Source organism: Sus scrofa, chromosome 6, assembly GCF_054392235.1.
Source record: "Sus scrofa isolate SSC_HxYL_T2T_F1_AM1 chromosome 6, Sscrofa_HxYL_maternal_Yorkshire_Landrace_v2.0, whole genome shotgun sequence".
Lineage (NCBI taxonomy): Eukaryota > Metazoa > Chordata > Mammalia > Artiodactyla > Suidae > Sus > Sus scrofa.
Window position 1 is genome coordinate 122814175 of NC_139388.1, and position 15153 is coordinate 122829327.

Below are 15153 nucleotides of genomic sequence, written 5' to 3' on the forward strand. Positions count from 1 at the left end.
CAACATTCACAGGTTTTAGTTAGCATGCACTGGGCCTACAAAGACTGCCTACATAACAACCACCTGAAGGCACTGGAAGGCAGAAAAAAGCAGGTGGATGTTGGAGGGGGTCAATATTTATTAAAAAAAAAGGAATAACACAGAAGTGTTTACCTTTTATACAGCTCTTTGCCTAAAAAAATGCTTCAGGAGGCACCATGTACAGAATGGATAAAATTCCTACAGAACATCTGCAGACTTTCTGACCCAAACAAACAAAAGACAGACTTCAAGGAAACTACAACTTCTGCAAGGGAGGGACTAATCCTCAGAAAGAAGAGAGACAGAGAAAAAGACTCAGTTCTACACACAAAGTGTACTCATCTAACTGGCAGGACCCTAAATCGTAGATGTGTGAAGCAGACCACAGAAGTCAGCTAAGGATGAAAGAACGGAACTGACACTTGAGATTCAGGGACAGTTTACAGTTTTAGTTCAACCAAAACTAAAGCAGATGGAAAACAAACACACACCACTCACTGGAAGGATTTCAAAGAAAATATGTTCTTCACAAACTTACAGTCCCAGTGGCCAGATAAACTCTAAAATTATTGAAAATACAGAGAAAAAGGAAGAGCTTGATTCATTTTCAAAAGAACTGACAAGGAAACCAATCCCCACGTGACCCAAGCATTGGGATAAATAGACGAAAAATTTAAGCAGTTATTCTAACTATGCTCAGTGACATAGGAAGGTATCCTCACAGTGAATAAAAGAAAGGAAATCTCAGCAACAAAGTAAAAGAAAAGTCAGAAATAATTAAGGTTAAATTGTAAAAGTTAAAAAAATACAATACGTGAAATAAAAACACACAGGATGGGCTTAAGAGCAGAATGGAGACAATAGGGGAATGAGAAAGTAAACTTGAAGGTGAATGAATATAAATGATCCAATGTGAAGAATAGGTTGAAAAAAGGACAGAGTCTCAGGGTCCTGTGGGACAATGAGGTTGAATATTCATTTAATTCAAATGAAGGATGACTAAGAGAATGGGGCAGAAATAATATTGAATATATAACTGTTGACTAGTTCCAAAATATGGTAAGATATTTATATTTATAGTTTCCAGATTCTCGGAAAACAAAAACCAGGAAAGATACGAGGGAAAACACTCATCAGCACTTAAGTCAAAATGATGAAAATTAAAGATTCAGAGAAAATCTTGAAGGCAACTGGAAACTGAGATAATAAATATGTGTTGTGGTTTTAAGCCACTAAATTTAGGGGTAACTTGCTATGCAACAAGACAACTAACATACCTATTAGAGTTGGAGGTATCAACTTCTCTCAATAATTGACAGAACCAATAGAAAATCAGGATATAAGAAGACAAAAATATCAAGTAATTTGTGCTAAATGTGGTTTATAAAACCTTTCAGGCAATAACAAAAGAAAGTGAATTATTTTAAATTTTTTTTATTAGAGTGTAGTTGATTTACAATGTGGTACTAATTTCTGCTGTAAAGTAACACAGTCTCCTCCCTCTGTCTGTCTCTCTCTGTCTCTCTCTCTCTCTCTCTCACACACACACACACACTCCTTTTCTTATATTATCTTCCATCATAATTTATCTCAAGAGACTGGATATAGTTCCCTGTGCTATACAGCAAGATCTCATTGCTTATCCATTCCAAATATAATAATTTGCATCTACTAACCCCAGACTCCACATCAGTCCATCCCACTCCTTCCTCCCTCACCCCTGGCAATCACAATTCTGTTCTCTATGTCTGCGAGAATGTTTGTGTTTTGTAGACAGGTTCATTTGTGCCATATATTAGTGATACCATATGGTACTTGTCTTTCTCTTTCTGACTTACTCAGTATGAGAATCTCGAGTTGCATCCATGTTGCTGTAAATGGCATTACTTCATTCTTTTTTATGGCTGCTACTCCTAACACTTTCAAACGCACCCCCTCTTATCCATCCCTTTGCCACTACCTCAGTTCAGGCCATATCTAAGGTCGTGTCTCCTCTACATTATTAAACAGTCTAATTGTTGTTGGTGGTGGTTTTTCTCTTATATCTTGCTTTTAAACCAGTATTCCAGACACCACAGTCAGAGTGATACTTTACCCATTTGGTTCTAATTAAGTTACTTGTGACTTAAACATTCTCCATTTTCAACCACTCTGCTCTCAGGACAAACTTTAAACCCCTTGCTTGGTAAACAAGTCTTTGTGTGATACGGTCCCAAGTAACTTTCCATTTACTTTCTTATTCACCACCTTAAACCACGAGCCACAAGTATATGCAACATCTTTTATATTTCAGAGTCCCTTGGCTTTCTGCACATGCTATTTCAATTACCTGAAGCATTCCCCTCACCACCTCAGAGTAGTGTTTCACTGCGTATATGTACTACATCTTCTTAATCCATTTATCTGTTGATGGATATTTAGGTTGCTTCCATGTCTTGGCTATTGTGAATAGTACTATTATGAACATGTGGGTGCATATATTTTTGAATTATAGTTTTGTCTGGATATATGCTGAGGAGCGGGATTGCTGGATCATACGGTAGTTCTGTATTTAGCTTTCTGAGGAACCTCCACACAGTTTTCCATAGTGGTTATATTCCCACCAACAATGTAGGAGGGTTCCTTTTTTGCCACATCCTCTCTAGCATTTGTTATTTGTTGACTTATTAATGATGGCCATTCTGGCCAGTGTGAGGTGGTACCTCACTGTAGTTTTGATTTGCATTTCTCTAATAATTAGGGATGTTGAGCATTTTTTTCATATGCCTAGTGGCCATCCTGGAGAAATGTCTATTTAGGTCTTCCGACCATTTCTTGATTGGGTTGTTTGTTTTCTTGTTGTTGTTGAGTTGAAAATGAACTATTTTCAAGTGAACACAGAATATTAATTAAGATATGTTTTGGAACATAAGATAAACCTTAATAAATTTAACAGGATTGAAATCATTCAAACTATGCTTTCTGTCCACAATGGAATTAAATGAAGAATCAACAACAGAATAATGTCTGGAAATACCCCTCATGATAAGGACATTAAAATGACACTTTTAAATAAAGTCGATCAAAAAAGATATCACCAGAGAAATTAGAGATAATTTCACTGAATATAAATGAAAAATAATGCATAACCATGAGATGCAGGTAAAGCAATGCTTAGAGAGAAAATTATCACATTAAACCATAATAGTAGGAAAAAAGAAGGGTATCTAGTTAACAATATGAATTTCCACCATAAGAATCTAGAAGAAAGAGTAAACTGAACCTCAAATAAGCAAAAAGAAGAAACAAAGGGAGAAATCAATAAAAAAAAAATGACCCCCAAAGAGACAATCAAACCAAACTGGAAAAATAAAATTGATAGCCTCTAAAAGACTTACCAAGACTTCATGAAAGAGAAATGAAAATATAGACCCCCAAAATAAATAAATAAAATAAATAAATAAACCAACCAGGCATTTAGAGACCCTCAAAAATGCAAATACAAAACCTTTCACAGCAGCTTTATCCATAAGTGTTAAACACTGTAAACAACCAAAAGGTCTATCAACAGGGGATTAAACTCAGCAATAAAAAGGATCAACTGTCCATACACACAATGACATTGGTTGTGGTGCATCACACAGACATTTGGCTGGGCTGAGAGAGACACAAAATATATATACTGCATGATTCCATTTATACCAAGAAGTTCTAGAAGAGACAAATCTCAAGAGTTGGCAGAGATAACGAAACATGATTATCTCTAGGTGGAATAGTTAGGCAAGGGTTTACTAGAAAGGGACAATAAGGGAGTTTTCCTGGCACCCTGTGTCTTGATGGGTGTGAGTGGGTTATAAGGGTGTATACACTCATCTAAGTCATCAGACTGTTCACCTATGATCAAACAGAAACAGAGAGAGAGAGAGAGAGAAGGCAGGGCACAGAGAGAAAGAGAGAATATGAAGGAATAAAATGAAGAAAAGAAAAAAGGCTAGCCAGTTCTTTGGGGGAAAAAATTAATCTAGACCAGGTCAAAAGCAGAGAGGAGTTACAGAACAAGACAGACTTGGAAAACACTAAGGTAAGGAGCAGTTTCTAGAGAATGGACAGGAGCCTCCAAGATGACCAGTATTTATTTACCCTGTATCTAAACACGTGAACTTGTAATTGTTTGTGTGTGTAATATATACTTTATAAGTAAGCACACTGGCTTTAAGTATGTATGTGTGCAATAAGAACCAAATGAAGGAGTTCCCTGGTGGATCAGCAGGTTAAGGATTCGGCATTGTCACTGCTGTGGCTTGGGTTTGGGGTTTGATCCCTGGCCCAGGAACTTCCACATGTTGCCAGCATGGCCAAAACCAAAACCAAACCAAACCAAACCAAAAAACAACGTTACGATCTGTAAGGTCCCCAAACACAGAAATCAATATTATAGTATCCTGCCTTAGCTACCCCTAAGATATAGATGAATGGGTATGCGGAAGATGTAGCCATGGGTTAATAATTGCTACAGCTGGATAATGGTATCATTACATAAGTTTGAAAGAAAGCTAAAGAAAGAAAATCTTAGTGACCATATAATAAGTGTACTAAGTTCAGTGAAGTTTTTATTTACTTTTCATGAATAACTACTTTGAAGCTTTAAAAAAAAAAATCTTTTAACTGTGTCAGTATTTCTGTTGCTAATGTTAAAAGCCCACATATAGGGTACCCATTCGTTAGACTGAAGACTGCTGCCTGTGATCTATCTCGGGAAGGTTTTACAGGTTAAGGATGCCCCAGGGGCAGTGCAAATAAAAGCTAAGAGAGGGGGTCAAATCCTTTGTCACTGCCTAGGAAGAAGTGTTCCAGATAACAGGAGAAAGGACCAGAAATATTTTCACATCAGATGAGGTGAAGGTAGCAGTGGAGCAAGTCCTAGTATATTTAGTTTTTCCACTCAGGACATGAAGAAAATCATCCTTGAGAAATAAAACATAATTTTAGAAATAATAACTAAGGTAGAAAATTTGAATTTTATAAAACATTATTGATTGTAGATTGCAGCTTTTTGGTAAGACCTATTGTTAAACAAATATGTTTAATATATATTAGGAAATTTATAAATATTTTCAGGTGTTGAAACATTTATTCAATTTCTTTGAGCAAATATAAGCAATTCTGCAGCTATGTTGAGCATATAATCAGAAAAATAAATCAGCTTGAAATTTTTGATTATCAGAAATTTACCATACTGAGGAAAATTACCAAGGAAAGGAAATCCTTTATACTTAATTACCTCCATATTTGCTTTTTAAAGTTTCTTAAAGTAAGAAGTAAAATCACATTGCCCCCAATGAATTATCCTGCAGTCATTGTTCCTGGTTAAAGAAGAAACTTATGGGATCACAGGTGGCAGGATCACTATTTGCAACAAAAAAAAACAAACCCATTTAAAAATTGTTATTGGAGTTCCTGTTGTGGCTCAGTGGTTAACGAATCCCACTAGGAACCATGAGGCTGTGGGTTCGATCCCCAGCCTTGCTCAGTGGGTTAAGGATCCGGCATTGCCGTGAGCCGTGGTGTAAGTTGCAGATGCAGCGCGGGTCCTACATTGCTGTGGATCTGGCACAGGCGGTCGGCTACAGCTCTGATTAGACCCCTAGCCTGGGACCCTCCATACGCTGCAGGAGCAGCCCTAGAAAAGGCAAAAAGACCCACCAAAAAATTAATTAATTATTTATTTATTTTTACTGATTGATTTATTTACAGATATAGATGGAAGATTTCTGTAATGAAACTTTAAATCATTATTATAAAAATTTAATTATCTACTAGGACTATATATTTAAAGACTTGGAAATGCACACAGACGAACAATAGAAAAAAAAGATATTACTCTTACATTTGGGGCAACATCATGTTAAAATAGTAATCTATTTTCAGTTAATCAACAAAGCCACCAGCAAGTGTTTACTGAATAACTATAAGATGCTGTGAAATGTACAAGACATGCATAGGATGAAGTTACAACCTTGATGAAGGAGCAAACAATCATGATGTCCAATACACATGAAATGACTAGATAACACAACACATTACATGAAGAAGTTTCAAGACAGGGTTTCCGCAAGTTAGGTCTTTCATAAGAGCTCAAGGAGGATGGATGACACTCGGCTGAATAATGTACTTTGATGATGGTAAGAACAAGACAGAAAGAATTTGGAACAGAGTACTCTCTGCACAGCATACAATCCTTAAAGTATTCACTCCACTGCTACTATAAAACATAAATTGTTTCTATCTTCTTTGAAATAATAAACAGATCTTAAAATATCCACTATTCCTTTCATGTAAACTGTAAAATATTTTTTTCAAATGCAAAGAGTTTTACTCTAAACATTTAAGACATAGATAGAGACCAGTGGAATTACAAGTATGTTTGCTAAATTGAAGAAATATCATTATAAAGAGAAATATACTACCTTGATATTGATGGCAAGATGTAAATGAATATCCTCACATGGGCATAATTCCATCATCCAAAATTTGGAGGGGTTGTTTTAAACATACAAAAAGAAATGTTTAGCTACCCCCAATAGTAAAAGCAAGGACAGCCAATTCAGTTTATCATGTAAAACATACCAAAATATGCTGTTCCAAAGGTATTTAAAAGCTTAAAAGAATTATTTCCATATGCTGCATGGTGCCAGAAGTAAATATTAAAATTTTTCCTCACTATCAGCCTCACTTTATACCTACAACTATTCTCCAAGCACCTCCTAGATGAAATAAACATACCTGAGTCCCCAGGGAGAGAAGAAAAAAAAAAAGGAAAAAAGGATGATTTCATCATGGTCTCTATCCTTGAGAATCTTAAAATGCTTTCTGCTTTACATGCAAATAAAAAAAATAACTTGAAAAATCAAGAAACTTTCACATGTATCTAGTGAACAGCACAAATAATGTTGATCATAGATTAGGAACTGGCTACAACATAAGGCTTTTGGTTTTGATAAAATATTGTAAAATCTCTGCTATTCCTGTTCCTTTCTGACAAGCTGATTAACATAAAAGAGAAAGGAAAAGGAAAATGTCAATGAAAAAGTATTGAAATCATTCAGAAAGTTCAAGCTGATCTGGTGATACAGGTCAGGGACAAAAAGGAGTAAAGGATGTATATTTGTATGACTGGGTCACTGTGCTGTACAGCGGAAATTGACACAACACCAGAAAACAACTATACTCTAATAAAGATTAAAAAAAAAGAATTAAAAGAAAAAACTGAAGGATCCATTATGGATAAAACAATCTCATTTTAACTTGATTAAATGTCTGACATCCTAAAATGGAATCTTTTCATGGAGTTTTCTGCTTACTATCATTTTTCTGGTGATCTGTTGCTATAATTCAAAGTAACCATAATCAATATTCTAACAAAGTGTGTTCTACATGGAGAAGGTACAGATTTTCCAAGAGAGTGTAATCTGCAATCTGGATTCTGGACTAAAATCGGGATTTAAGATTATGGAAATATTTTCAGAAAATGCCCCCCTCACCCTAAGCTAATGTGCACTATCATTGATACTAAGCAAAATCTCAGAAATAAACTAGAAGTAATCACTTGATGAGAGAGAGCATTTTGATGAAATTTAGGTACTAGAATGCAGTGATATTAAGTGAAATATGTTAAAATAAACTATAATCTAAGACATTGTACCAATGATTAATAAATACTTTGCTGATACAAATTTTGAATTATAAGGGATTTCAGACAGGTAGATTTAAAGGATAATATTTAGTAACTGTGTTTTCAAAAAAGTAAAAGAAAAGGATATTGTACTATAAACAGACGAATATAATGATTCACTTATTAGACACACTACTATGTTAATTAATTTACCTTTAATAAAGACGAAAATTTTACAGTTTGGGAATATAAAAAAGGACAGGCGAATCATACATGATATGTGTAGCCCAAAGAAAAAATGTGCATCTTAATTAAGAAAACTTGCATATTAGTAAATATATTCATAGAAACACTCTGAATTATGTCAAAATACATCCCCTCAAATGTAAAATACCATTATTTCCAATAATAAATTTTAATTATGGATCTACCCATATATTTGTTATACATTTTAAAGATTATAATGTGATTAGTTTAGTTTCATCTCTCCCCCCACCACTTTTTCATTTAGTTTTCTATTATAAAAAACAAGGCTTCACAGCATCAAAGAAATCATATGCCATTTACTGTAGGGATTAAATTTTAAATTAAAATGCGTGCTTGTTAACATGGTCCCTGGCCGTCTACAGGAGATTTGGTCTGTGTCTATATGATATGTAAAGATTCATTTCAGTGGGAAATAATTAAATTAGGCAAATGATTTCACATAAATAAAAGTGTTTTGACTACGCTTTTCACTTTGTAACAGGTTTCTTTGGTATTATTAAAAAGAGTAGGCTTTATTTAGAAATCATCAAAGAAAAAACTGACATTTCCTGAAGATAATGTGGAGAGAACTCATTTTCAATAAACAGCACTTTCTTTGTCCTTAAGCATTTGGACTGGTCATCTATATCAATCAAATTTGTTACTGACATTTCTGCCTTATTCAACATTATTCTGGATTATGTGTATCAAGACATTCTATATTCTTGGGCAAAACAAAAACATTCAACCTAAAAGCAAATAAAAATAGGGTCAAAACAGTTTAAGCAGCAAAGTAAGTAGATTATAAGCCCCTTCTAAAAAGCTGTACTCTTGAGCCGGCTTTTTTTGCATGTCTCCACTGTGACAGTACCCTTAAGTTCTATCTAAAATATCTGGGTTTTGTCTATCTTCCCTTGAGAAAACAGACTCTCCCAGGAGTAAAGGGTGCACTGGTGAGATGTAAACCACCATAATATATTTAATGAATTGCCATTATAATGTGGAATCACAGCTATTTAAAACAGTAGCAGATTTGTTTATCTAGGAATCCTACGAAACAAAATACACTTGACCACCTAAACTCGTTCCTACGCTATGTTCTCCCCTTCAGACCATCGGAGGAGAACACAGGAGAATGCAAATAGCATTTCTCCTGAGGATGTCTGACAGGAAGATCAACCGAGGAGACACTGCGAGAAAGCACAACAGGTGTTGCCAGAAGCAGCTGAGTTCTGAGGCACTCAGTCTAGGTAAAGGGGGGCAGGGAACAGAGATGGGTGCTCTCCTGGCCTTGCAATTACTCCCTGACAGGTGACAAGAGCTTGCCTCAGTGCAGAATTTCGCAGGCAAACAGATACTAAGTGTAACGATATAAATATGCATCCTGAAGGGATGCATGAGGAGACTGAATGAACACCCTTGGTGTTTATTAATACAAATACATACTTACATCTCTCAATTTTCATGATTGTGTAGTCACAGTTTACACATTTCAGTGGAGGTGAGAGGACACCGTTCTGTCTGAGGCTGATCAGTTCCAAAACAGTGGTATCTTGGAATGACAGAGAATACCAAAGGGTTCTGACTACCCTTGGAAGCCAGAGAGAAGGCAGGAAGAGTGGACATTAAAGACAAAGGAGGAGAGAAACAAAATTCGTCCACTTCATAATTCTGCCCAGAACCTGCCATGGCCTCCAAGTTTGGTAGTTTTGACACCAAAAAAAACAAAAAAACAAAAAAAACTAAGCAAGAATCCCCTACACCACAATTCAATTGATCCATCATCATGACCAGTGTTGAATTGCTAATATACTTTTCATTCTTGACAGCTAATCAGTTTATTGAGGGAGCAGAATTTACGTGTGTTTTGTGTTCTTCAAGTTCCCATATTATCCTTCTCTGAAACAGTAGTCTACACTAAGGGAGTATAAGCATTTTTAATTGATAAAATAGTGATGCCTTTATTTCTTTAGCCCTTTGGAATCCACTTTCTTTTAAAGTTTTGCCATTTAAGTCTTTTAAATACTCCAAAATAATTAGTTCCTCATTCCCTCAAACTACGACCAGATCATAGGTGGTAGTAATCATTCTGATTTGACTATAACACATATACACACCATATATCACTGTTAATTAAAAAAAAACACATACACACCGTTTCATGATAACATAGTGAACATTCTGATTTTGCCTATGGCCATTCTCATTTCTACTGTAACCTATTTTGAAACTCAGAGAAAGGCAAATACCATACGATGTCTCATATGTGGAATCTAAAAAATGATACAGATGAACTTATTTACAAAACAGAAACAGACTCACAGACTTCATAAACAAACTTATGGTTAAAAAAAGGGAAAAGTGAAGGGGAGGGATAGATTGGGAGCTTGGAACCGGCATAAGCACACTATTGTATATGGAATAGATGGTCAACAGGGACCTGCTGTATAGCACAGGGAAATCTACTCAATACTCTGCGATAACCTACATGGGAATGGATATGAGTATATATGTATAGCTAAAGCACTTTAAAACAGAAATTAACACAACACTGTAAACAATTCTACTTCAATAAAATTTTCTAAAAAATCACGGAAAAAAATTAATTTAAAAAACTCAAGAAATTATGAGTAAAGTAGTAAATATCAGTAAATTATTTTCCATGGTAAAGAGAGTATAAATTAGTATAAACTGTAAATACAGCCCTGTTAAAAATATTTTTTTCCTAAATGAAGGTATTTGGACATAAACTGCTAGTAATTCTTGAGCCACTGAAGTCGTAATGCATTTCTAAAACACATGTTATAGTCATCAAGCCTAAATATACCTCTAATTAAGACAAATCCTGCCAAGAGTAGGCAGATCAAAAGGAAAGGGCTCTTGATATACTGCTGCTCAATTTAGGCCTCCACCCCTTGTGTAGAAATCTTGCAGAGATACAGCAAAGCCATTAGACTCTGCTACATGCTAACGCTTCTAGTTTAACTCCAATAGCCTGTGTAAAATCCCAGATTATAAATCACTGTTGTGATCTATGCCCAGGAATCCATTTAGCTGAATTGTTTATGAGAAGGATTGGAGGAAGGTGTGCTGAGCAACATCTTTAGGGCTGATTGATCACAAAATATAAATGATATTTCCAAAACAATGAGTAAAAATGTTGAGCACTTCTCCAACGTGTGAAAACAAAAACAATAACAAAGGAGGATTGTTATATTCCTTCAAAATGAAACCCACAGAGGTGACCACCTCTAATGAGTATTAGGCTTAATAAAGACTATGAAAAGCACTTCAAAAAATCTGAAGTGCTGTTAAAAACAGAGGATATTATTATTATTTTCCTTTAAATATTACAGGTCTAACTCTCTTTTGCCCACTTTAACATATGTTGGTCTTTGGTTTACCACATACCTCCCTGAATTTCAGTCTTAACTTCTTATTTTATTTTTGTCTTTCCTAGGGCCGCACCCGCAGCATATGGAGGTTCCCAGGCTCGGGGTCTAATCGGAGCTGTAAACGCAGCGCTACACCACAGCTCACAGCAACGCCAGATCCTTAACCCACTGAGTGAGGCCAGGGATCGAACCTGCAACCTCATGGTTCCTAGTTGGATTCGTTAACCATGAGCCACGACGAGAACTCCAGTGTTAACTTCTTCTGAAACATGTTAAATATATCATGGCTATTTGATCCCATTGTCATTTTTATTATGTCATCATATTGATACGTCAGTCTATTTACTTTAGTGGATCCTGCACGGAATTATTAAAATTGAGATCACTCAGGGTAGCCACTGCAGGCTGACACCTGGTTTCTTTACCATCAAAATTTCATAAGCTTATCAAGAAGTATTACTTGACAACAACTAAAAAGTCTGATTTCTTAAACTTGTTTTCCATGCAGTAAAATTTGGAAAATTTGAGCTTTCCCTTGAATGCTGACTTTCTTTTATTTTTTTCTCTTTTATCCCCCTCTTTTTATAACTTCTTAATTCCCTTTTATTCTTCCCTTGCTCCCACCTCTTTTCTCTGCTTCTCTTCTGTGTTCTCTTTGACTTTTTCTGTTTCTCACATTTCTCCTCTCTTTGAATTATTAGGAGGCTGCTAAATTTTTCTGTGTGCACTTGCACAAAGTCTATCCCAGAGTGCTCTTTGTGACAAATTTTAGAATATTAAAAAAAGACCCATTTAGTGTTTATGTGAGCATGGCACATTTTAGTGAAGGGCAAAATAATGTATTACCTTTGCCACTGAGATACCATAGGGTCAAAGATTAAAATCTGGAACACAAAGACAGATGAAATAATTTTAACATGGATCAGATACTAAGAAGGTGAAAAGAAGAAGAGTGTATTGTGTACTTTCTTTGTGATAATTTATAATTCCAAAAATAATAAAGCATTTCATCTGCCGATCATTCAGCAACAATTAGCTGTAAACTAATGGAGAACAGGTTCCATGCATTAAACTCCTTTATACCCTTCAAAACATAGCACAGCGCTTCATACACACTAGGCAGTTGAAAAGGGATTGAATGAAATATAGAAATCACTATGAAATCAATGACTATACCAAAAGCATTGACTAAAATTGCTTGATATTTGCTATGTATGGCGTGCAAACTACTCAAATGAATGAGTACACACATATGCATGCAGAGATGTACAACACTCCCAGAAAAGAAAGAAAATAAATGAAAATATGAAACTGGAGAGACACACAAATATACAAGAGAATATTCTATGGAAACACTACAATAGAAAATTAATTAATCAATTAATTTTCAATCTTAGATTGTAGGTCACTTAAAAATAATCAAAATATCTCCATTATTTTTCAGTACCTTAAGTTCCCAGGAATTGATTTTAGTGAATTAGCAATCTGTGAGTAGCTGTACAATTAATATTTACAGGGAAATACTGACTTACGTGAACTTGGATAAGTCATGTTATTTGACCTATGTTTCTGTGTCTCCGAAGTGACAGTACTAGTTGCCTTCTCATCCACCTCCTCTGCAAAGATGTTCTGCAAATAAATGAGGTAATGTTTGGGAAATGTTTGCAGCTTGGGAGAGAAACCCACTGCACACATCTCAAATGTTACTATTCCATAGTCAAGCCTGGTATGTTATTGCCTCTGTTTTATTTTTTTTAATCACTCAATGAATTTTATTACATTCATAGTTGTACAATGATCATCACAACCAAATTTTATAGCATATCCATCCCAAACCCCCATGCCTCTGTTTTAAATTGAAAATTGTACTGTTTGAGCCCTTGGGTTCTAACCAAAATCTGGGTCAACATAAGATGATGATTATTTTTAATTTTAATTCTGAAGCTCTGTTCAGCTCCCTTGCACGTGTGAGGGCCAACTGTAGGAAATAAACAAAGCACATAAATCAAGGTTTGAAAGAGAAATATCTTTATCCGGAAGAAAAATTTTTTTTTCTCTCAATGAAGACAGTGAACACTGTATTTCCCTGAAAGAATATTTCGGTCCAGAAAGGAGGATAGTGCATGCAGCGTGAGCGTGTGTGTGCATGTGTGTGTATGTGTGTGTGCTGTGCGTGCGCGCCCGCGGAGAGAAGGGCGGGGGAGGCGGATGAGGAGGATGAGATCATAGTTTCAGGATCCTCAGGAAACCCTGGTACTGGCAGCAGCCAGCCTCTGCTGTGCCCACATGACCCACAACTCTGGCAGCGGACCCGGCACTTCCAACATTATTAAATAATAAGAAAGCGGCTCGGACTCCATGCCCAAACCTCCCTACAAACCGGTGGACACCTTCTAAGAGTTTGGCGAGTCAGCGACTGAGGCGCCCGTCCATTCTAAGGTGTGTGCAAGGCGTTTTCTTCCTTGACAGCTCCCTAGTGGGGGAGGGCGCGGGAGTGCAGGGGGTCCGGGTGGCTGGCGAAGGGTGGGCACGGGGCCCGGGTGCGGCGAGTTGCCCCCCGGCCGCCCGGTGCAGCGGCGATGCCCGTGACGCGCAGCCCCAGCTGCGCAGGGACCGCAGCCGCCCACGGCGCCGGGGCGCGGGCACGGGAGCTTGGCCGCCGGAGCAAGGGCAGGCGCCGCGCACCCGGCAAAGTCAAGAGTGGAAACGGGAGGCGAGCGCCGGCTGGGGGGAGGGAATCGCCCTAACGCCCACTCGCGGGGTTCCCACCTGTGCGCGGGCGCCGGCCGCCGGGAGCGCGAAGCATGTGCCGGGCGCCGCAGCCAGGACTGCGGCTCGGCGCCTCCCCGGGCGGCGGGCGGCGCCTCTGGCCCGCGGGGCGGCGGGAGTGGCTGCGGCAGGATGGCCCGCCCGGGGGCGCGGGGCCGCGCAGGTAAATGCCCGCTGCCTGCCGAGGCCCGGCCACGCCGCAGCCCCCACCCCCACCCACACCCCTACCCCCCACCCCGCCACCGCTGCCGCCGCCGCTGCGCCGCTCCCGGGCGGGCCATGGCAGCTGGCTCCCTTGCGCCGCAGGTCGAGTTGTTTTTGTGGTCACTGCTACTGTCTCGGTGGTTCCCGCGGGCTGAGCTGCTGGGAGGTGGCGTGGCCACCTCCATTAGGGATGACACTCACGTGGGGAGCAGTCTAGGGGGCTATTATCGACCGGGAAGTCCGCGGTGGGGTCCTCTCCAGCCGGCGGCGTCTGCGCGTGTTGCAATGCACTGCGGTGACCGGGCGGCGGGCCGGGTGGGAGTGGGCGCCCCGTGCTGGGGAGCGGCGCGGGCCGGGCGGGCGCTGGGGGCGGGGTGGGGATGGTGAGTATTCGGCTTTTATAGCCTGTTGCCCACTTTGGAGTTTTCCGCTGGACGGACGGCGGACGCTAGGTTCGTTCTGGTAAGGGAGTGAGAGGTGGCGTGGTGTCTGTCCAAGAGACCAAAGCCAAGGAGAGAAGAGGGCTGGCGGGGCTGGGCCCAGTGGGACCACGCCTGGACTTGGTAGCAAAACTTTGGTCTTTGGCAGGCTTGGGGTATGGCTTTGAGGAGGTAAGTGTAGAGCTTGAGTAGGGCTGGGGGGAGAAAATGGACACATTCTGGCGGTGAAGTTCGCTGCCATTGGGTTCATTGTTGGTCTAAAAAAAAGGTCTTTTGATGTTTCTTCTTTTGATGTTCAGGTTTCCTATTATCTCTTATGATCACTTGGTATTTAATGTGTGTTGTGTTTCCTATGTATCAGTTACCTATGTTGCTAAAAGTATACATAATCATTCATTTCTTTTACAAAAAGGACTTATTTTGCTTA

General features: G+C 38.5%; 1 protein-coding gene across 1 annotated transcript in view; it reads right to left on the reverse strand.

Annotated features, from left to right (window-relative positions):
* Positions 1–14609, reverse strand: part of NOL4 (nucleolar protein 4) — a 701612-nt gene extending 687003 nt beyond the window's left edge. The window contains exons 1-2 of the mRNA XM_084964462.1: positions 14488–14609; positions 12846–12942 (exon numbers count right to left, since the gene is read on the reverse strand). The gene's annotated coding sequence lies outside the window, so the exon portion shown is untranslated. The remainder of the gene's footprint in view (positions 1–12845; positions 12943–14487) is intronic.
* Between the last annotated feature and the right edge of the window lie 544 nt (positions 14610–15153).